The sequence below is a fragment of the Trachypithecus francoisi genome, unplaced genomic scaffold (assembly GCF_009764315.1).
Source record: "Trachypithecus francoisi isolate TF-2019V2 unplaced genomic scaffold, Tfra_2.0 Lachesis_group2, whole genome shotgun sequence".
Taxonomy (NCBI): domain Eukaryota; kingdom Metazoa; phylum Chordata; class Mammalia; order Primates; family Cercopithecidae; genus Trachypithecus; species Trachypithecus francoisi.
The window spans coordinates 117119545-117142576 of NW_022681465.1; the positions used below are offsets into that span (position 1 = coordinate 117119545).

The 23032-nt window shown below is 41.7% G+C and overlaps 1 long non-coding RNA gene across 1 annotated transcript; it reads right to left on the reverse strand.

Annotated features, from left to right (window-relative positions):
- Window positions 1–2546: 2546 nt before the first annotated feature.
- On the reverse strand, window positions 2547–11006 carry LOC117065435. Its single transcript, XR_004429920.1, has 3 exons — window positions 8295–11006; window positions 5769–5859; window positions 2547–4100 (listed from the first exon to the last, which is right to left on the reverse strand). It is a non-coding gene; the product is annotated as an uncharacterized LOC117065435 (long non-coding RNA).
- Between the last annotated feature and the right edge of the window lie 12026 nt (window positions 11007–23032).

Consider the following 23032-nt stretch of genomic DNA (forward strand, 5'->3'; position numbering starts at 1 on the left):
ATATAGATATTTTTAATAAGTTTCTAAAAATTCATTGATTGGTACATCTAACATGGGTGTGTTTATTATACATAAATTAGACCACAATAAAGCTGATTTTGAGAAAACACACAGTCCTGACTCTCATGAAGCTCTCGTTCCGGTGGAGAATACAGATATTAATACAGCCATTGTGTAAATAAATGCAAACAAATTATAACTGGGATGAGAGCTATGAAGGACATCTCGTGGAGTTTGGGAGTGTGTAATAAGGACTTGGTCAATTCAGATTGATCAGGAACATTCTCCCGAGGGGTAACTTTAATCTGAAGCAGGCATGAACCAGGGAAGATGACTTGGGCCATGGGAGCAGCATTTGCTAAGGGCTTGTGGCTGAAGGGGATCCTGTGAGAACCATTGAAAGAAGAGGCAATGAGGATGGAGTAGAAGGAGGGGATGGGGGTGGAAGGGGATGTCTCCCCAGAGGTGAGCAGGGGTAGTACATATAGAGATTCTTAGGCCCAGTTGAAAGTCTGCATTTTTCTTGAGAGACGAAAGTCCACTGAAGTGTTTGAAGGGATGGTGGTAAGGGAAATGAGTAGTGAAGTCGTTGGGACAACACCATGGAGTTAGTACTCACCTCTCCCTTGTTCTGGCTATAAGGTTCCTGAGATGAAAACCAAACCTCACTGACCTGTGTAGCCCCCAAAGAAATTTCAGCAGCACTGAATCTAAAGTGATGCCCAAGAACTGTTCTGAATGAGCAAATGAATGGATGAATTATCTGAGGTTCCAAATATGTGCTTATCCAAAGTCATCTGGTATGTGATAAACTTAAATGAATTTAATTCTTCTCTCCAAACTGAAGACGTGATAACAGAATAACATGTTGGGCAATATGGAGATACGGGCCTGTTATTCTCTGTGACCCATGAACTGCTGACCACACAGGGGACCCACTGTCAGGGAGCCAGTCAGAGTTCATCTCTTCCCCTGGTCCTTACCCTTACAGCATGTCCCTCAGCTACTCAGCCAAGACCCTCTGGGGGCCATCCTACCTGCCTAGTGGCCTTACTGTGCCAAGTCTCCTCTACACACACTTGGGATCCATGTGTTGCCACCCACCAAGTTCGCTGAATGCACAATGTACATTCTCATGCCTCTCTTCGGGTTCTTCCCTCTCTCTAAATTCACCTTCCTTTCTCAGATCCACTGGGAAACCACTGACTATGGCCTTGAAGACCCAACTCAAGTATCTGCTTTTTTGGAAGCCTTTTCTTTCTGCCTCACCCCATTAGCTACTACCTCATACCTGCCTCAGGTGCTGTACTTGCAACCTGATCCATTTACCTGTGTTCCTTCTTGTTCAAACACACAACCTTCTAGCACTCTTATCTGTACTGTTTTCTTCTCTATACTCCTATTTCCTAGCTTGAGACAGGATGAGGTGGTATGGGATGGGTTATGGTTGAGTTTAGGTTGATCCTTTAAAAAGATAGATGACCAGAAGGACAGGGAGAAACACTTTTACACTGCTGGTGGGAATGTAAACTAGTACAACCACTATGGAAAACAGTGTGGAGATTCCTTAAAGAACTAAAAGTAGAACTCCCATTTGATCCAGCAATCCCACTACTCGGTATCCACTCAGAGGAAAATGCATGATCATATGAAAAAGATACTTGCACATAGATGTTTAGCGCAGCACAATTCGCAATTGGAAAAGTGTGGAACCAGCCCGCATACCCATCAATCAATGAGTGGGTAAAGAAATTGTGGCATATATATGTATATATATTTACATATATACACCATGGAATACAACTCAGCCACAAAAAGGAACGAAATAATGGCCTTTGCAGCAACCCTGGGTGGAATTGGAGATCATGATTCTAAGTGGGAGGGGAATGAAAGATAAAACACTACACAATGGGTAGAGTGTACACTGCTCAGGTGATGGGTGCACCAAAGTCTCAGAAATCACCACTAAAGAACTTATTCATGGAACCAAACACCACCTGTCCCCCATAATCTATTGAAATTTTTAAAAAAGAAAAAGTATATTAACTCTTTTCAAGGAGGTAACATTTCTGAATGATATGGAAGTCCGTAAACAGAATTTTCCTTCTGTTTGGGCCTCCACTGGTTTTGAACCAGTTTCCCCAGACTTTTAGCCCAAACCCTGGGCAGTTGGCTCACGCCTCTTGGTTTTCATACTGACATCCTTGGGGCTCTTCCCCACATGCTGCCCCTTCCCTGCGCTTTGTCCTCTGTTCATGACCTTCTACCCTCCAGCCAGGAAAAACCAGCACCCTCTGTTTAAGGAGGCAAATCCTGTCACATTCACAGGGCAGAAATCTGCAGTAAGAGGTACATATTGGCTTGACTTCACGTTCCAATCTGAAGAAGCCTAATTGTGAAGGCGCTTTTTGGTTGTTTTAAATCTAACGTTGACTATGGAAAGCATAGGATTTTTTGCTTTTACACACTGCAGAAGTATGGACAAAGTTGCAAAATCCTACATGAAGGGATATTTTTCTTCTTCCTCTCATGTCCTTTGAAACAGATTCATTTCTCCTTTCCTCTTTTAATGAAAATTTAGCTTTTCTTTCTGGCAAGACCTTAGGGTGAGGTTTAGAACAAATTTCAGTTAGGCAGAGAGAGTAAATGCAGTGTCTGGTTGTGGTGGAATCATTGGCTTTAGAATTAGATTAATGTGGTTTCCAATCCCAGCTCTGGCATATCTGTGAAAGCGTGACTTGCAGATAGGTGACCACAAACACCACAGCCATAAAGATGATAACGTGCCTCATGCTGAGGTTGGACTATTTGCAAAGCACCTAGCTCAGCCCCTTTAGGCTCGAGCTTCATTTAATCCTCACAATGACCCCAAGAGGTAGTTTACGTTTACAGAAGAGGTGGGTAACTGAGGCTCAGGCCCATCATGGTTAAGAAATGGAAATGAGTTTCCCCCTAGGCGAGGTGGCTTTGAAGCTGGAGCTCCCAGCCACTCTGACATATTGTTGTGTAATTATCGCTATTACTCTTGACAGACTAACCTCTCAGATAAGACCTTGCCACTTACATAATGCAGAACCTTCTCTTCCCAACTGGACTGTGATTTCTTTGATTAAAGTGTTTGCATCTCCTTCATCTCTGTATTTCTCACCCCCCCAATCCCAGTGGAAAGTGATTTGTACATTCTAGAGGTTCATGAAACATCAATTGACTGACATAAGTGGGCTTTGGAGAGCCTCCAGCTTTGGTTTTGCAACAGCAGACCTCTCTTTCCCTGTCTACTTGTCTTTTAAAAAATCATCTTACATATGATTAACCCTTTATAAAGGTAAACATTTCAAATGCAGAACATTCAGAAACTCTAATGAAGAAAAAAATGATTTATAATTCCACTACCAAAAGGTATCGTTTTGTCTGACTTCCTTCCAATCTGCCTGTGCAGAGATTTATGTTATTGCTCTTTACAAATGTGTATTTTTTACAATAAAAATAGTACATTTGCACATTAGGAATGGGAAAAAAAACCTGAAAAATCATACAAGTTACTCAGAATATCACAACCAAGAGTTAGCTGTTGTTAACATTCTGACACACATTGACTTTACTTCATGTTCCAATCTCAGGGAGCCTAATTATGAAGGTGTTTGTTCAGTTATTTTCAGTTTAAAGTTGAATATGGAAAGTATAAGATTTTTTAATTTATTCTTAATGGCCGCATGATATTCCACTGTGTGACTGAACCAAAAATCACTTATCCAGTTCCAAGTTGCTGGGCGTACAAGTTGTTTTCAATCAGTCGCTTTATACATACCAGTGAAATAAACATCCCTGCTGTTGCTGCTGAAGGATTCTCTGGTCACAGACCGGGGGTAGAGGTAACTGGAGTGGGCCCACATGGCTCTCGGACTCCACAATCTGAGTTACATCTGCCTTCCACTGTTGTTCTTTTCAGTAGGGGTCTGCCTGCGTGACCTGTGCATCTGAGCCCATCCAATGCACTGGATTCATCTGGAGGATGAATATGTTTCCAGCAAGGAACTGACTTTGTGGGTTCCCCTAGGAATTTCCTGCAACTTTTCTAGTGTGTTGGCTTCTGATTTCTCCTGTAGGTAGACACACAGAAATAGAGGGCAAAAAATAGAAAAAGAGACTTTTAAAAACTAATTTATGCACATAAAAAACATTCCAACAGTTTAGAGACAGCAAAAAAGAAAAAAGTCATCTCTCTTTCTCTCTCTTCCTCAGATGCCTTATTCCCTTCCTAGAGGCAGCTGTTGCCCAGTTTCTCCTGTTTTCTTCCAAAAGAGTCTGCAGTCACCTCTCTATGCACTCACACAATCATCTCTATCCACCTATTCGTTTGTTCAGCTATCTTTTGTCAATTTATGTATGTAACTAGCTATTGATCCACTCAGTCATCCATCTGTAGAAAAATCAGGAATGTTTAAATGAGTAGTTACCACAAATACAGCATTTCAGAGGGGGCTTTAGAAAGTAGGAGTGTGGGTCCCCAGCTCACCACCCACCCACTTTGTAACTTTGGCCAAGAGGCTCTGCTGCTCTCGGCCTGTCTCCTCCTGTGTAAAATGAGGCCGACAACACTCCCAGGGGGCGGTGAATGTGCCCTGGAAAGTGGAGACAGGGAGTGGATGGAAAGGCCTGGAAAGGCCCGTGGAGGGTGCTGCTCTCCGCTCAGGCCTGCAGTGAGGGAAGACCCAGCGTGCTTTTTCACCCAAATAAGGGGAGCAGAAGAGGGCAGAGGGAAGCGAGGAAGGTGAGGGAGTGCCCCCCTGGCTCCCCTACCGCCTGGTGGAAGGGACAGGGTGATGTTTCATAAACATTACCTCACGTGTTTTCAGGGAGATAAAGTGTTTAGTAAACGATGTTGGAGGAGGACCTGGCCTGGAGAGTCATCCGCATGACCACCACCAGGACACAAGGCTGCCTGCTTGGACTGGCTTCAAGGGCCTCCAGCTCAGCTTGCCCAAAATACAGGAACCAGCAAGTGGAGCTGGCTCTATTTAGTGTAAATAGAGGCAAATACTCTCATGCTGAAGGACAAAGAGGTTATGCAGGAAGAGGACCGGCAGCTTCCTCTGGTCAGGAGTCAAGGTCTATGGGCACCGGGAGCCCAGCACTTCCATGTGGGGTTCAACTCTCTGGAGCTGGGGTTTGCCTTGGGGGTTCCATGTAGCACAACCCCACAGGGAGGCATTGACATAAAACACCATGGGAGTGGTGCCCCCGGAGTTGTGTAGCGGGGTGCCTGGTGCAGGCACAAGGAAGTGGTCACCATTTGCTTACAGGGCCGACCATCTAGGATCCGAGGAAACCTGAACTGGCCACCAAGTCCCCTACCGTCCACCATTTACCCTCCTCTCAACCACAGGAGGGCCCTTGGCTGCATCAGGTTGGCACTGGACAGTAATGGTGTATTCTTCCTTATCAGAGCAAGACTTCCCTCCATTCCCACACAGTCGAGTCAAGGGTGGCAGCAGCACAAGATGCTTTCCCTGAGCCAGTCCTCTCTGGACCCTTGCCAGGGAGCAGACATGTCACAAATGTACAAATCTGAGCTCAATGAGGAATGTCTTTGCTAACTCTCAGGGCCCCTAGGCATGGACAATGGACCAGACCCCATCCTATTTTCTTTTTCAATTAATGTTCCTGACACATTAATAAATGAGGAAATTCTAATACAGATTTGCAAAAATTGTGATACAATTGAAACTCTTGCATTGAACAATTTAATGCTTTCAACATATACTCACCCAAACACACTGACTTGGCAATGATATCGAGTCTGAAGTGGAAAGCCTTCATGAATATCAGGCCCAGGGCAAATTTCTCTCTGGCTCTACTCTGTCAAAGAAAATGAGAATTCAGCTTAGTAAGTGGTGATGTCCTCCTCACTGGAGGCATGAAAGCAGAATGGATACCACTGAGGGAATCACTGCACTGGCCTGAAGCTGTCTGGGAAATGTGAACTGCAGGACATCTCCAGCACCAAGGTATATTTGGTTCTAAATCTAGTTGTAGAGAGGTCCTGGCTGGGCACAACGGGTCATGCCTGTAATCCCAGCACTTTGGGAGGCAGAGACGGGTGGATCACCTGAGGTCAGGAGTTCAAAACCAGCCTGGCCAACATGGTGAAACCCTGTCTCTACTAAAAATACAGAAAATTAGCTGGGCGTGGTGGTGTGCTCCTGTAATCCCAGCTACTCAGGAGGCTGAGGCAAGAGAATCGCTTGAACCCTGGAGGAGGTGGTTGCAGTGAGCCGAGATTGCGCCACTGCACTCCAGCCTGGATAACAAGAGCAAGACTCCATCTGAAAAAAAAACAAAACAATCCTTCCTGCTGGGCTGAGCTGACTTGTCTGTGAACAGAGGCAGAGTCTGGGAGGCACCCCACCCTGAGCAGCTTTCCTGGAACTGCATAGTGTTTGATGAAATGGATTGAAAACTCAATTTCAAGCTCAGTGCCAATTTGGGGTCAAATGATATATTTCACTTTTGTCAACGAGCTTTGTTTTTCTGAGCCTCAGTTTCCTCATCTGCAAAATGGGAGTGATACTTCCTGACTTGCGGGGCTGTGGTAAAAACTAAAGAAGATAGTGTATGTCTGGACCAACTCAGCATCAGGCACACAGTGAGCACTCACATACGTGGCGTGAGAGGTGCGAGGCACCCCCTGAACTAAAACACTAAATCAAAAAGCAGATATGGAGCTGGGCATGGTGGCCCATACCTGCTTCTCAGGAGACGGAAGCGGGAGGATCCTTTGAGCCCAGGAGCTTGAGTTCAGCCTGGGCAACATAGAGAGACTCCATCTCTAAAATAAAATAAAATAAAATAATAAAATAAAATATTAAAGAAAAACAGATATGGGGAGGAGCTCTTTCTGGCTTTCCCTCCTGGCTCCAATTCCACAGCTCTGGAATCTGCACCTGGCAGGCCCTTTAGCTCTGAACTCAAATGCCTGGCCTTATTCTGGCAGTGTTAGAAGCACAGGCTTGGGTTCTGGGGGATGAGTACAGGTAAGTGACCTCCCCTGGGATTTCACTGTGCTTCTGAGCACATACAGATAGACAGATAGTATCCTTATAATAATAACTATTATTTATGTGGCTCTTATTATTTGCTAGTTACTTTCTGTGTGCCCTTAAGCAAGGTACTTAACCTCTCTGAGCCTCAGATTCCTTACCTAGAAATCAGAGAAAATAATAATGCTTATTCAGAGTGATTGTGAAAATAAAATTAGCTCATACATATAAAACAGAACAGTGCTTGATGCACAGTAAATTCAAAATGTAAATATAATTAACACTATAAATACATTGAAACAATATAAAATTAGTTGTTATTTGCCAGGCACTGTGCTATACACATGTGCATGATTCTCAGAACAACCTTCAAGGTATCTACTACTATTATAATTCTCATACAACAGTGGAATAAACTGAAAAGTGAAGTAAATGTTGCCCTAGACCACTTGGCCAATAATTGGCACATCCAAAATTCAAAATTGATTGGCTCATTCCAAAACCAAGCTCCTAATTGTTATGTGCTTATTAGTGTGGAAGTAAGAGATTGTCAAATATTACTTCACACCCCCACTTCATTAGTTAAAAAATAGACAACCACAACCGCAATGATGCCAACAATTACAAAACTCATCTCCACAGGACCCCTCTCAAGCTACAAGCAGATGGCATCGATCCTGACTTTGCTGCCATGAAATTCCCTCAAGAGAGCCCCACATCAGCGCTCCTGAGTTTGCAGACAGTCATTAGAGACATGCTTGCTTGGGAAACAGCTGCCCTCCACCCTGACTTCACAGCTGGGGAAATAGGGCCTGGAGAGGAGACTCATCTGATCCCCTCCGTTTTATGCCGCTCCTTCCTCTTGCCCATAACACCACACCATGGAGCTTTGCCTCTCGGGGCCTATTCATCTCAAATCCTTTTTCTGATTAGCTCACTGTGCTGCCTGCCACCGAGGTTCTCATCAGAGCACTCATGGGGCCTTGGCTATTTAAAAATTCTGTTAATTCGAGAAGTCTCTGCCACTGCCCCTGCCAGCACCAGGCTCACCCATGTTTGGCTTTTGCATTCTGTGCTTCCTAATCCCATTTCTGGGGCTTAATTATGATTACACAGCTTTATTATGTAGAATTGATTTTAAGTAATGGCCCTAATTAAGAGTGAATTTTAATTAAGCTTAATTCACAGCCTGCCTCCGATTGCCAAAGATTTGCAGCCTGAGAAGAGGAAAGGCTGCCCGTGCACAAAACTCACACGTGACTTTGCTCTTCAAGCTGCTGGGATGTTGCAGCCAGATGGGTTTATACTATTTTCTGGCCTCAGGGTGCATTTCTTCACCAGGGTGCAGGGGGTATCAGCTCTAGTCCATCTTCCCTTCCATCCAGAAGCAAACTTGGAGCCCTGGCAATAAAAAAAAAAACAGAAGTGGGGAGCCTGTAGCTTTGGGATGAATATCAATCACACCACCCACCCTGTTGTAGAAAATGAAGCTCATTTGCTTTCTTCCAACTGCTCATGAAACCCGTTCCGCAGGTGAGAAAACCAAAGCTCAAGAAGGCCAGGACACACACAGTCAGTGAGGACAGCGGGAGGATTGGAAATCAGCTCTGCTCTCAATGCCTGTGCCCACTCTGTTCCAACACAGCCTTCCGGTAAGTGGCAATCATCTCTGACTTTGGCAGAAACCAACCTCCTTGAATTTCCTGCCTGACCACCTAAGCCACTGCTTCCCCAACTTTAGAGGCTCATAGGCTGTGAAGGTGGGTCTTTTATGTAAAAGTGAAAAAAATCTCAAACCAACTTGTTTTCAAACGAAAATTTTATCCTACCTTTAAAACTGCTATAAAGCATAAGTTGTCATAAAAATGTTAAAAAAGAAATAAAACAATGTGATGAAATCCAAATCGGAAACTATTACCTTCTAAAGCCCTAAGAGTAAGGCTTGATCTGTCTGTCTTTAAAAAACAGAGATGAGAAGGTAGTTTGACACAACAGCACCAGACTGAGACTTTGTCCCTGATATAATCGGAAAGACCGAAAAGGAGTTGGAAAGACAATCATTGTGTCACTCTGTGATACAGTGTTATTTAAAGTCGTGTCCAGGTGCCAGTTAAAATCGACTCTCCTTTGTCCAACACTTTGAGGCACACTGATCCAAACCAATTTAGCACAGGGTTCTGGGGACCTCTGAGTAATAATGCCCCTCAGCTGCCCTACAGAGGACAAGATTCTGGACAGAAATCCAGCTCCCCTAACCCACAGCCCTAGCCCAAAGACAAGATATGGGCATTCCTTTGGTGTTTCAAACAAAAACACAGTGAAATCAATATGTTCTCCAAGACCGGCTGGTGGAGGCTGTTCATCTGTGGAGGAGGGGCCTGGCCATCCGGTTCCTGAAGGCCTTTGCTACACTAGAATGTTTTATGATTCTGAAGTTCCCACCTTAGAAAATCACCCACTAAGAAGCCAAGTTCTGAAAACATTTTGATTTTTCTAGAGGGAAATGGAAAGTGAAAAATGGAATTCAATTACCTTGAAAATAAAAGGGGCAATTTCACTCACAAATGTTATACTTGAAAGCTCAATATGAAACAGGCATTCAAATAAGTCTCAGGCTAAGTTAAAAGAAAAAGGGGAAAAAGAGAAAATCATGTATTAATCCTCTTCCCTCTACTCCTTCTGACTGAGTGAGTCTTCCTTAGACTCAAAAAAGATAGATGGACTTAAAACGCAATTAAATAAGCATGTTATGACTTTAATAACCCAAGCCACAGAAGTTTTCTATTAAAAGTTGGGTATTTAGAAGACCCATTTGGTTAACCTAACCAGTCTAGTGACACAGAAACCACTACGTGCGGGGAGCTCTTCTGAGCAGAGCTGAAGCAGAGACTCCCCACTTTTCTCTCAGGGATTTGGGGGTAAAGTTACCATCAGACCCTTCAGTTCAGCTGAAAACCCTGAGATACCCAATACACTCCCATTTTCTACATCTAGGAAACGTCACTAAAAGAGAGGAAAAGATAATAGCCTTCATTGAAATAGAAAGGAGTTACAGAAACTGACACCAAACAACACAATAGACATCATCATCCCATTATAGCCACAATGCACTCATTCTTTCTTTATGTCTTCATTCCTGCTAGGTCAAGGCAAGCCGTAGAAGTGGTTTTGTGACCACCATGATGGTTTCCCCAGGCAAATTTAGACAGCATATTTTCTCCTGCCACAAAAAAACTACAGCCAGACTCTCCAGTGGTTGAATTCCTATTCTGCAAGTTACCAGCTGTGGAACTCTGTGCCTCAGTTTCCCCATCTGTAAAATGGAGATAACAGTAGCACCTGCCTCATAAGATTGCTGTAAATATTAAATGAGATAGTGCTTAGCACAATGCATGGCACATAGCAAACACTTGGTGGCCGATTAATGGTAAATACTAACCCTGGCTCGAGCTTACTGCCATGGTTTATCTTAGCAGCTCCTGACTTGCCTGTTGACAAAAAATGCTCCTACACTCAAGTATTCGGAAAACCTACAGCAAGGTGGTGAGAGACTCGACTCTCCAAACCTCTGAGGTGCTTTTCTGTCCTCATTCCAGTTTTCTGCCCATCACATTGGCCAAAGAGCTCTAGCCAGAGCTGAAGCCAGTGCTGATCACTTTCCTGAAAACCTGGCTGGCCTCGGAGATGGGACCGAATGTAGCCCAGGGAAGAGGTGTGTGTTCAGACCGCTTCCTCTTGGAAATCCATTTTGACTGTAGATCCAAAGAAAATCCTTCCAGGCTTCTTGTGCACATGCCAAAACCTGCACACATGTATGCATTTCTTCCTCTCTGTGCATCTCTCCTGCACATCTGGGCAAAAACCACTCTCTGCAGGTAGCATCTTGTGCATGTAGCTGTCTGGCCCTATGATAAAATGCATTGTTTCTCTCTGAGTGAAGCTTAATGCACCTCAACCTAGGGATTTATACTAAGCAATAAAATCCACAGGATAGAGAAATGCAAATAGATTGTAGAATATAATATTATCATTGTCAACATAAAAGACTTTTATTTACTGACCCCCCAAAAGAAAATACACCATAGTGTCATTTGTTTCAGGGCATGCAAAAAAGGTTTCAACAACTAACAGGGCATGTTTCTGAGCAAAATATACCCCGTATATAATGTTGGAACACATATTGTCAGTGGTCACTCGTGTGTCTGTGTTCTTGCAAACAAACCTGTGGAACTGAGTCATGGAAGGTCACTTCCAGCCTCCTCTCTGAGCCACTCGGCACCTACCTAGCTCTGTTCACAAACAAACCAGACAATCTAGACTTATTTGAAGGGAGAGGCCCTCTGAGGCAGGCCATACTCCATCAGCACGTCTTAGAATAAGGCGTTTGAGCAGTTGCTGACTTGGCTTCCTGAGGAACTAAACAGAGTTGTGGTGGAGGTTGATTAAATGGATGGTCCATGCTGCTTTGGGCAAAGGGAAAATTTAAAGAGAAGATGTAGCAGAGCACATGGGAGGCAACAACTCCATCTCTTCTCTAGGAGGTATCCCTAAACTCCCCCTGAATGCTCAAGGTCGTTCCACCACCGCTTTTGTTGCACAGGATATTGACAACTTACAAGACCAATTATTTTCACTGATTGGTTTGAATGATAAGTCTGTTGTTTTGTGTAGGGGTTTGGCTGTGATATCTGATCCAGTCCCAGCAATTGTTTCATTTCTGTCTATGAGGGCAAGATCTAAGTTTAAAAGGCTTAAAACAGCCATAATTACCTGAATGACATTTTATGTGAAAAATATATTCTAACTGGTTCTCCCAATAGCCCCAGGAAATATACCCTAGGTATTAACATGGCCAATTTATAGGTGAGAAAAAAGAGGCTTCAGAGAGGTGAAATACATTGTCCATGATCACCCAGCCTGTAGGAGGGTGACTCCAGAGGCCTCGGTCCTGAGCCTGAGCCTGTCCTGCTTAAGTTTACATCAGGGAAGCCCTTATGTGGCCCGTGCTGGGTGCTCTGTCATGGGGACATCTCACAGGCTTGGTAGGTTTTATCACTCCTGCTTTACAGATGAGGAAACTGATACTTAAAAGAGGAAAAGTGTCTGCCCAAGTCACACAGACTCCACCTGCTGTAGGGTATAAAGGAGAGCTTGAAAGTATCATGGTTATCCCCTTTACAGACCACCACACCCCCTATCACTGAGTGAGTTTTATAAGTTTCAGCAACCACATCAGTAATCTCATTTTGCATCCTCAAATTTCTATTTGGTCCTTGCAGCTCCCTTGGACAGAGAATGTACCGTGTGTTTGAAAAGATGGTTCAGAAAGGAGCCTTTGGCAATCCCCAGGGGCTTCTGCACCCAAGATGGACGGGAGGGATCATGACAACCAGCTGCAATCAAAGAAGGAAAACAGCAAACCATATCCTAGAGTGGAAGCTGTTTTCTTGCTTTCAGAGATCAAATGTCACCACCCCCCTAATTCAGTCCTAATGCATCCTCCACAGACATACTCTTGAGCTCTCACAACCCACCCTTCAAGTCATGATGGGGCTCAAGGCCTTCACTGGGCTTCATTATCACAGAGCACACAGGGAGAAGAGGACTCATTTATTGAAGCAACAGATATTGGTGCCCAGTGAAATTGATGACCACCATGACCTAGGCTGGGCATTCAGTGGAGAGTAACACGGGCATCTTCCCTGACATCTGGGGCTTACAGATAATGGAGCAAACAGAAAAGAATCAGATAAACAGATAGGCCAGACCAGAGAGTGCTAAGCAGACATTAAAACAAGGAGGTCAACATTAGATGCAGAGCCCAGGGAAGGCTTCCTTGGACAGGTGACACTGAGCTGAGGCCTGACTGGCCCTGGAAAGACCTTGGGACACATTCCAGGAGGGAGGGTGCTGAGCCCTGGAGAGCTCTGTTTTGGGCAGTCACTCTCATCAGAGTTTCCATGATGACACAAAGGTCACATGGATGCCCAGAGTCTAATTTCAATCAACAATGAATCATGGCCACCCTGGGAGCACCAGCACCCCACTCCCCAAACCTCTACCACACCCACCACACCTACAAGGGCAGTTTGTTTGACCAACAGATAAAAGATTATTCCAAAATACACTTGGTAAAAACATCCATGGGGAGGGTGAAGTTTCTGGTTTCCCCTTTAAAGGGATCTTTGGATGTTCAGAGCTTCTTACAGGATAGCTCCTCCTGTAAGGGTTTTGCCCCTGGAGTTAATGTTCACAAAGTGTGTATTTCTCTTTTGAGAATTTTGTATGAAAGGGACACTGATAAGGGAAATGGAGGCCTTATTGCTAAGAAACTAGTCAGCATTTGCAAGAGGAAGGGGAACTAGCATTGACTGCACACTTCCATGCAGCAACGTTGAGCTAGATGCCTTATCTGGTTTACCTCCTTCAATCCCAGGAGGAAGGTATTAAAAATCCCACTTTTACAACCTAGGACATTAGGTCTTTGAGAGGCAAAGCAACTTTCACAAGGTTATACAGCAAATAAGTGACAGAACCAGAACCAATTTATTATATGAATCGAATGTGGTGATTACTTACTAGGTTCCAGGCACCTTGCTCGGTTCCTTCAGATCGTGCATGATTTCACTGACTTCTCACCGCATTTCATTATATTACTATACCCATCTAGCAGATGGGAAGACTGAGGTCCAGGGAGGTAAAGTAGCTTGTCTGAGGTTTTTCAGCTCTGAGGTGATAAAGCCAGGATTGAAACCCAAATGTGTCTGATGCCCTCTTTTTTCAGAGAGGCTGATGTCAAGAGAGGGAACGATGGAAATGTTCCATGTTAAAGGAGATTAACGAGACATGACTACCAAATGCAAAGCCTGATCATAGACTGGAAACTGTACTAAAAGGGAAAATGCTATAAAAGATATTTTGCAGTCAACTGACAAAATTGAAATGTAAATCGTAGATCAGATAAAAGGAGTTGTATCAGTTTTGCATTTAGGCTGTTGATAACCCTACTGTGATTATGTAAGAGAATATCTTTTCTCTCTAGGAAGCTCATAGCATTCAGGGATGAAAGATTATGGTGTATGCAACTTCTTCATGTGTCTCAGAAAAAGAAATTGTGTGTATGTACATGTGTGTGTGCCAAGAGAGAAAGAACAGATGGGATAAAATGTTAACATTAACAATAGATTAATCTAATGGGTATGCTTACTTTTTTGTAAGTTTGAAATTATTTGCAAATAAAAATGTTTAAAAGAGAAGGAAAAAGAGAGAGAGAATTGCCAGCTGTTGTATGAGCTTCTGGGTATTTCCTGAGTCCTACTTCAAGGTTGGTTCAATTCCGTGTCCTAATTCTTTCCTTCTGTATGAAATTTCACCATCACTCATTCAATCTTTCACATGTACCTGTCCAGTTTTTGTTTGTTTGTTTGTTTGTTTTTTGAGTGCAGTGGTGTGATCTTGGCTCACTGCAACCTCCACTTCCCAGGCTCAAGTGATTCTCCTGCCTCAGCCTCCTGAGTAGCTGGGATTACAGACACGTGCCACCCCACCCGGCTAATTTTTTTGTAATTTTAGTAAAGACGGGGTTTCACCGTGTTAGCCAGGATGGTCTTGATCTCCTGACTTCATGATCCACCTGCCTTGGACTTCCAAAGTGCTGGGATTACAGGCGTGAACCACAGCACCCGGCCACCTGTCCAGTTTTTAAATGCATATGCCATCAGAGTTATTTGTCGTGCAGATCTTGAGGAGATGGAGCTTGAAGTGTTTTTATTAATTGCTGACTGAGACCGTATTGCTGAGCAAATCTGCTTAATGAAGAGAGAAGAGTATTTGTGGCATGAAGTGATGCCAAGTGCAAGGTATCCCTAAGAAAGCTGCTCAGTGGCCATGGCATAGCACAGAAAGTCACTGGGTACTAAAATGTGTCAATAATAGAGCTGTGGAGAGGAGGAAGGGGGAAACAGAAGAAACGAGATAGCAGACTATTATGAGCAACCTTCACCTCTCGAGTCATGCAGGGCTGGTCCAAACATCCTTCTAATGGGTAGTAGTTCACATCTTTTTTTTCTTTTTTTGTCTCCTCTGTCTAGGTATCATGTCTCTGAAATATGAACATAGAGCCTTAAAAATGAATAGCAAATGTTGCTCCAATGGTTACTAAACCCATTATCACCCTGTATTTGTCTTTTGGCAGTTCTAGAAAAAGAAATAAGCATAGATGAGAAATAACTGTATACCTCTATAGAAGCAAAAATTGTAAATAAGGATAACATCTAATATTGATAAAGATGATTTTACATGTTAAGAATCAGACTGAAATTTTTTATTATATTTATTATGGAGGAAATGGAATAAAATGAGTAATGGCTGGGCGTGGAGGCTCATGCTTGTAATTTCAGCACTTTGGGAGGCCAAAGTGGGCAGATCACCTGAGGTCAGTTCGACACCAGCCTGGCCAACATGGTGAAACCCCATCTCTACTAAAAATACAAAAATTAGCCAGGCATGGCGGCAGCCGCCTGTAATTCCAGCTATTCAGGAGTCTGAGGCAGGAGAATCACTTGAACCTGGGAGGTGGAGATTGCGTGCCACTGCACTCCAGCCTGGGTGACAGAGCGAGACTCTGTCTCAAAAATTAAATAAATAAATAAATAAAGTAATAAAGAAATAATTTTGTGTAGATGAACTAACAAAAATCAAAGGTAATAATAAGCCATAGCATTGTGGAGGTGCATTCCTTCAGTGCTCATGGCAAGTGAATAAATAAGAGCTTCTGGGATGGCAACTGGTGATATGTCTTAGGAAAAATGTTCACAGTGTTCAGCATAATGGTAATATTTCCTAGAATTAGCCTAAGTAATTCATCTGAAAAGAGCAAACAGTTAAATACATGAAAATGTGCATGCTAGTATTCTTTACATTATTTAAAAATCTGGAAAATAGCCTAAATGTCCAAAAATAGGACAAAAGTAAATTATGGCATAGACAGTTGATGGGGTGTTAAAATAGCAACTACAGTGAATATACTTGCTATGAATTGAGTTATTTTCTCCTCAAAATTCATATGTGGAAGTCCTGATCCTCACTGTGTCTGTATCTGGAGTAAGAAAGTAATTCAGCTTACATGAGTCCATGGAGTGGAGCCCTGATTCCATAAGATCCATGACCTTATAAGAAGAGACACTGGACAGTTTGTACTCTCTCTCTCTCCACTACGTGAGGACACAGCAGGCAGCTGGCCATCTGAAAGCCAGGAAGAGCTTTCACATGGTCTGCCTCATAAGAAATTGAGTTGATGTTGGTCTTCCCAGCCTCCAGAACTGTGAGAAAATACATTTCTGTTGCTTAAGCCACCTAGCCTGTGATACATTGTTATGGCAGGCCAAGTAGAATAATAGAATGCTCTTATGCTTAAATGTTAAGCGAAAAATAAAAAATCTTAACACAAAATGGTATTTGTGATGTGCTTACAACAATAGTAGGAAATGGAAATTCAGGTTTCCTGACTTGCTCTTTTCACGATATGAATGTCAGGTATAGTGACTGCCTAAAGAGTGATAAAAGTTCTCAGGCTCACCATCATTGACTGAGTGTCAAGTGCCAGGCACCGTGGTAAGTACTTTATGCACACTGTCTCACCTGATGGGCCCAAACACCCTAAGTGGTAGGAATGTCACCATTTTAGACCCTCTGAACCCTGGACACAGAGAGTGTTGTCATTGGCCCCAAGTTCCTCAGTGAATGGATAACTAAGCCCAGGTTGGAACTGGGACTTGTCTGAGTCCAAAGCCCAAAGTCTTCAATTCTATGAGAGTACAATATTTCAAACAAGTAAACAGTTTGTCTTTGCAGCAGAAAAATAAACCAGATAGAAACGGCTATTGCAGTTTGCATTTTTCCCAAGATGCCCACCCAATTTCCTAATCTTTATTCAATGTCCCACGCACTATTCTCATGTGTAAGGGCAGTAACCTTATTTTCTGGTGAAGCATCTTTAGAAAGGCATCGTTGATGGTTCTCTGCCTTGGGACATCAGCTGGCTTTTGAGCAATCACAGGAAATTTAGAAGTCATTTTCAACAGAGCAAGTGCTGTCACTAACATCATCAAACATTCTGACTTTCTCAGGGTGATCTCCTTAACAAATGGTCTGTCCCACCATCAGACCACAGCGCCTCCTAAGTGGGTTGGAAAAGGCTGACTTCTGTGGCATACAGCTCCTGATAATTCCAAAAATCGTAGAATGATCTTTGGAAGGCTTCCCCCACCCCACCAGAAATCCGGTGTTGTATAAACTCTCCCACAGCATATAAAGCTCCAGAATAAGCTAGTCTTTAACTGTCTAGCTTCAGCTCTGGCTGCTCCCACCCCATCCCCAATCCAGATTGTACTGCATTTCTTATATTTCTCTGAAAGTGTCTCAGATTATCTCACTTTTGGGGTAAGTAATTTTCCCTACTCCCAGAATGCCCCTTGTCCTAACTCCAGTTTTTCCTGATAAACTCTAGTGTGTCCCTTTTTGTCCCAACCTAGATGCCACTTCATCTAGGATGCCTTCCCTGAATTTTAAGCCACTTCCTCCAGGGAGACTTCACTGAATCCTAAGCTAAGTTAGAAAGTCAATGGGCTTTCCAGTCACCGAGGTGTTAGCTTTGTCTGGGTTTTTCTTGATCTCCTTATAATGGCACATTGCTCTCTCTTATAAGTTCTTTGTAGTCCACAAAGCAGGGTCTATATCTTATTTCCCCACTTTTTTCATGAGTGAATGAAGGAAAGAGCACCAAAGAATAATCTTAAGCTGAATTTCTATGCTGGCTTCTGCAACACATATGCTGAAATTAAACTGAATTTCCATGTGAAATCCTAACGAATGAGAGTTTTGATCTGAGCTCATGAGTCTGTAACGTGAGAGGCAGTTTAGAAAATTAATTCAGATCCCAGTCAAACAGACCTAGTTTCAAACCCAAGAACTACAACTCTCTGTGACTTGAAGCAAGTGACCTAGCCTCTTTATGCTTCAGTTTCCACATCTGTAAAATACAGCTAAGCTTTATTTATTTCCTAAGCTGCCTCCATAGTGTTATTTTGAGGATCAAACAACATTAGACACATGGAGCTCTTAGCACCGTCGCTGGCCCTGGTCAACACTGGATAAATGTTTACCATAATGATTAGGATTTGCTATGTTATTGTAATTATTAAAGCCATATTTTAAAAAGCAAAATAATCGAGCATGGATGTTCAGAGGGCTGCTGCCATAGAAACCTGGCTAAACACACAAAGTATAATTGGCTCTTCAGCCAGATGTTGCATGTACCACAGCATCTGTGGGTCCTCAAACAGAATCTATGTCTACAAATAAGATTTTTGTTTCCTTTGTCAAGATCAAACCTGATAAGGGAAAAAATAAAGCATATCATTTCAAATTCCTGATTCCCTAGCGTTCAGAATATAATAGGTGTATTTTGCTAAATCTGGTAGGAAACATTGAGTGAGGCAAGGTAATTCTTGGGTCTTGAAATTAACTTTTTGCAGGTCTCAGTTACATCCGGTACCGTGGGCATCAATGTCCCAGTGGGAGAGGCCCAGGGATGCAGAGGTAATGTGGCGTAGTGGTCAGGCACACAGATTTCAGACCCCAGAGCCACAGCTGACTAGTTGTACCACCTTGGCAAATTACTTTACCTCTATTTACCTCAGTTTCATCACATGTAAAATGGGACTAATAAGGGTATCTACCTCAGAGGTTTTATAAGAGAATTGAGTTAGCATTTGCAAAATAAATAGAAGAGAAAACTATGTTACGTGTTTGTGAAATAAAGTAAATAATGGAACTGTGAGGCCAACTCAGACACTTCAGAGCCTTGGGGATCATCGATGTGTGTATTTATTTCTGTATTTTTGTTTCAAAAGTATCTGTTCAGAAGGGCAAGAAGGAGGCAGAAAGAAAATCCTTTTTATTCTGCCTGTGTCGTTGGCAATTCCTGTGGGGAAGAAATCAATGAGAATTTGATAAACAGTTTGCAACCCTCTCTGACAAATCTCAAAAATTGATTCTGCTAAGATTCCTTGACTTTCAAGTCCTCTATAAAAAAAGACAAAAATAAACCCAGTCTTTTCTCTGAGGTAGAAGATGAAATTGTATTCTTTCCAACAACAGTAATACTTTTTAAAAAGGTAGACTGGTTACATTTGCACCAAAACAACTTGATTTTATGAGAAGTTGTTCAAATGCAGAATATGGTAGCAGCACTCAAAATTAACAGCAACAAGTACCATGCATTTACATGATGCTTTAAAGATTTCAAAACTTAGGTGTATATCTTGGTTGCCTCCCACATATGTGCCATCCCTCTTGTATTGCAGAATAAAAAGCAAGTGGCCTAGAATTAGGTAAGTTACATCATTCTGCACAAGCTTCTATTCATAAGCAAATGATTTCATGTTTCCAGGCCTCAGTTTCCCTGTCTATAGAACAGACAAGGTAGGGGTAATATTCCTCCCATTCTGGTGTATTGTAAGTATTCTGTGAGTTAACTATGTAAAGCCCCTCACATGGAAAGTGGCACATATTTTTAGTATTATTGCCTCACATGATAGATTCTAAAGATTAGATTATGAGACTAGAGTGTGAAAACTAAGTTACATGAAAGTGCTTTGAAAATATCACACTGAAGGAATTTATTTTAAAAGGGATTCACATATTAAGGAACGATTGTTTAATTTTTACATATGATAATGATAATAAGGTTCTCTTTTGAAAACAGGCCCTTTCAGATTGCAGCCTCTAAATGTCATTAAAACAAACCAAGCCTGCCTGGGAAAAACGGCGAATTCCAGGTCTAGAGCAGGAAATGTGCCATCTTGTCACACCAGACAGCAAAGGAGCCATCAAGGCCACCAGCGCTGTGACAAAAGGACTCAGAAGACAGCCTGGAGAGACTCCTACCGACCAAAAATAGGACAATGTGAGCCTTAATAGAGATAATAACCGCAAAGAATTGAAAAATAACAACTATGCTCAAATCCATGAGTATAAATGATACGGGGGAAAATCAAGTATTTATTCTGCTCCTTCCATATAAACTGCTCCTCTGCATAATCAAACAGTTAAATAGGAGATGTTGCTTTGTATCAGAGGATTCCAGCTAACAAATGCAGAGGGAATAGTAGAATATCACCATTTTGTACACAGCTAATGAATTAATGGATCTAGTCAATGATCATCTGTGTCTGTTCATGTCACCATAGAGAGACAGTTGGTGCCTATGAAGTAGGCTTTCTCTTCAAAAGAACAAAATATAGACTCTTGTCAAGCTTCTAGATCTAATTGTCAAATTACGGAAAATGCAAGAAACAAAGGATTCTGTCAAACACCACCACACAGATACAGGGAGAAAAATTAAGAATCTATGGCCAGGCACGGTGCACACACCTGTAGACCCAGTTACTCAGGAGGCGGAGCTGGGAAGATTGCTTGAGCCCAGGGATTTGAGGCTGCAATGAACCATGATTGAGCCACTATACTCCAGCTTGGGCAGCAGAGTAAGATCCTGTCTCAAAAAAAAAAAAAAAAATCTACAAGACATTTGTCTAGTACAAGGCATTTGACTCAGTTTCTTCAATTAAAAAAATTGGAAGAGAAAAAGAAAGGAAGAAATTTATAGATTAAAAGAGATAAAAAATATATCAAACGTTCAGAATTTATGTACCTTATTTGGATACCAGTTGAAGCAATCTGGTTTTTGTTTTTTGTTTTTAAGAAAAAAGACAGGGAAATTTGAATACTGACTGGATATTTAATATTAAAGAAACTGCTCTTAATTTTTTAGAGTGAAAATGGTATTGGCTTTTTAAATTTTAATTCAGGTGAAATTCACAAAACATAAAATTAACCATTTAAAAATAAACAATTCTGTGGCATTTAGTACATTCAAAATGACATTCAACCACTACATCTATCTAGTTTTAAAGCATTTTCGTCACCTTAAAAGGAAACCTTAAGGTGCAATGTACACTACTTGTGTAACAGGTGCACTAAAATTTCAGAATTTACCACTATATAATTAATCCATGTAACAAAGAAAACGCTTGTATCCCAAAAGCTATTGAGTTTTTTTAAAAAAAGAAAACCCCATACCCCTTAAACAATTTATCCCTATTCCCCTCCCTACTTCCCCTGGCAAGCACCAGTCTGCATTCTGTCTCTAGGATTTACCTATTTTGAATATTTCATCTGTGTGGATCATACAACACACGACCTTTGTGCCTGGCTTCTTTCACTTAGCATGTTTATGAGATTTATCCATGTTGTAGCGTGTATCAGTACTTCACTTTTCTTCATGACTGAACATTCCATTGTATGTGTGTGCCACAATTAGTTTATCCATTCATTTGTTGATGGGCATATGAGTTGCTCCAATCTTTTAGCTATTGTGAATAATGCTGTTATGAATATGAATATGTGTATGTAGTTGAATACCGGTTTTCCATTGTTTTGGATATATACCTGGATGTAGAATTGCTTGGTAATTCTACATTTAACTTTCTAAGAAACCACCAAACTGCTTTCCTCAGGAGTTGTTCCATTTTCCATTCCCATCAGCAGTGTACAAAGATTTCCATTGTTCTTATTGTAACCATCTTGCTTGTGTGAGATGATACCTCAGTGTGGTTTTGATTTGCATTTCCCTGATGACTAATAATGTTGAGCATCTTTCCATGTGTTTGTTGGCCATTTTTGTGTCTTCTTTGGATAAATGTTCATTCAAGTCCTTTGCCCATTCTTAAAACTGGCTTGTTTGTCTTTTTATTGTTGAGTTGCCAGAGTTGTTTACATATTCTATATGCAAGACTCATTAGATATAGGATTTGCAAATATTATCTCCCATTCTGTAAGTTGTCTTTTCACTTTCTTGAAGATCTTTGATGCACAAGCATTTTTTTTTTGAGACGGAGTCTCGCTCTGTCACCCGGGCTGGAGTGCAGTGGCCAGATCTCAGCTCACTGCAAGCTCTGCCTCCCTAGGTTCACGCCATTCTCCTGCCTCAGCCTCCCGAATAGCTGAGACTACAGGCACCCGCCACCTCGCCCAGCTAGTTTTTTTGTATTTTTTTAGTAGAGACGGGGTTTCACAGTGTTAGCCAGGATGGTCTCGATCTCCTGACCTCGTGATCTGCCCGTCTCGGCCTCCCAAAGTGTTGGGATTACAGGCTTGAGCCACCGCGCCCAGCCTCACAGACATTTTTAATTTCTCAATTTATTTATTTTTTTCTTTTTTGCTCATACTTTTGATGTCATATCTATAAGTCATTGCCAAAGCCAAGGTAATGGAGATTTACCCATATGTTTTCTTCCATTTAATAGTATTGGTTCTTATTTTTGTGTCGTTAATCCATTTTGAGTTAATTTTTTGGTGTATGGTGTGAGGTTGGGGTCCAATATTATTATTTTGCAAATGAATTATTTAATTTTCAGAGTCTTTATCTTCTAAGGAGAAATAAGGATATTTACAAACTGAAATGTCTAGAATTTGTTTCAAAATAATCTATGAAAGAGAAAAATTGAATATAGATAAAATAAAATTGCCCATAAAGTGATTATTGTTGAAGTCAGATAATGAGTAGATGGAGGTTCATTTCAGTAGTATGTATACTTCTCTACAAATTTTTAAATTTTCCTATTAATGATAACAATAAGTGCTTTATACATAAGAGCTTTATATTTTAGAGAGATGAATTGAAATATTTACAGATGAAAATATATGATGTCTGAAATTTATTTCAAAACAGTTGAGGGAGTTGGGGAGGATATAAATGAAAGAAGATTGGTCATGAGTTGGTACTTATTGAAGCTGTATGATGGTATATGTAGGTTCATCACACTGATCTTTTTAATTTTGAGTATATTTGAAAGTTTTCCATAATAAGGCTTTTTACACATAACACATAATTAACTGCCTAAGATTTTACTTGGTAAGAATGAGAATCTTTC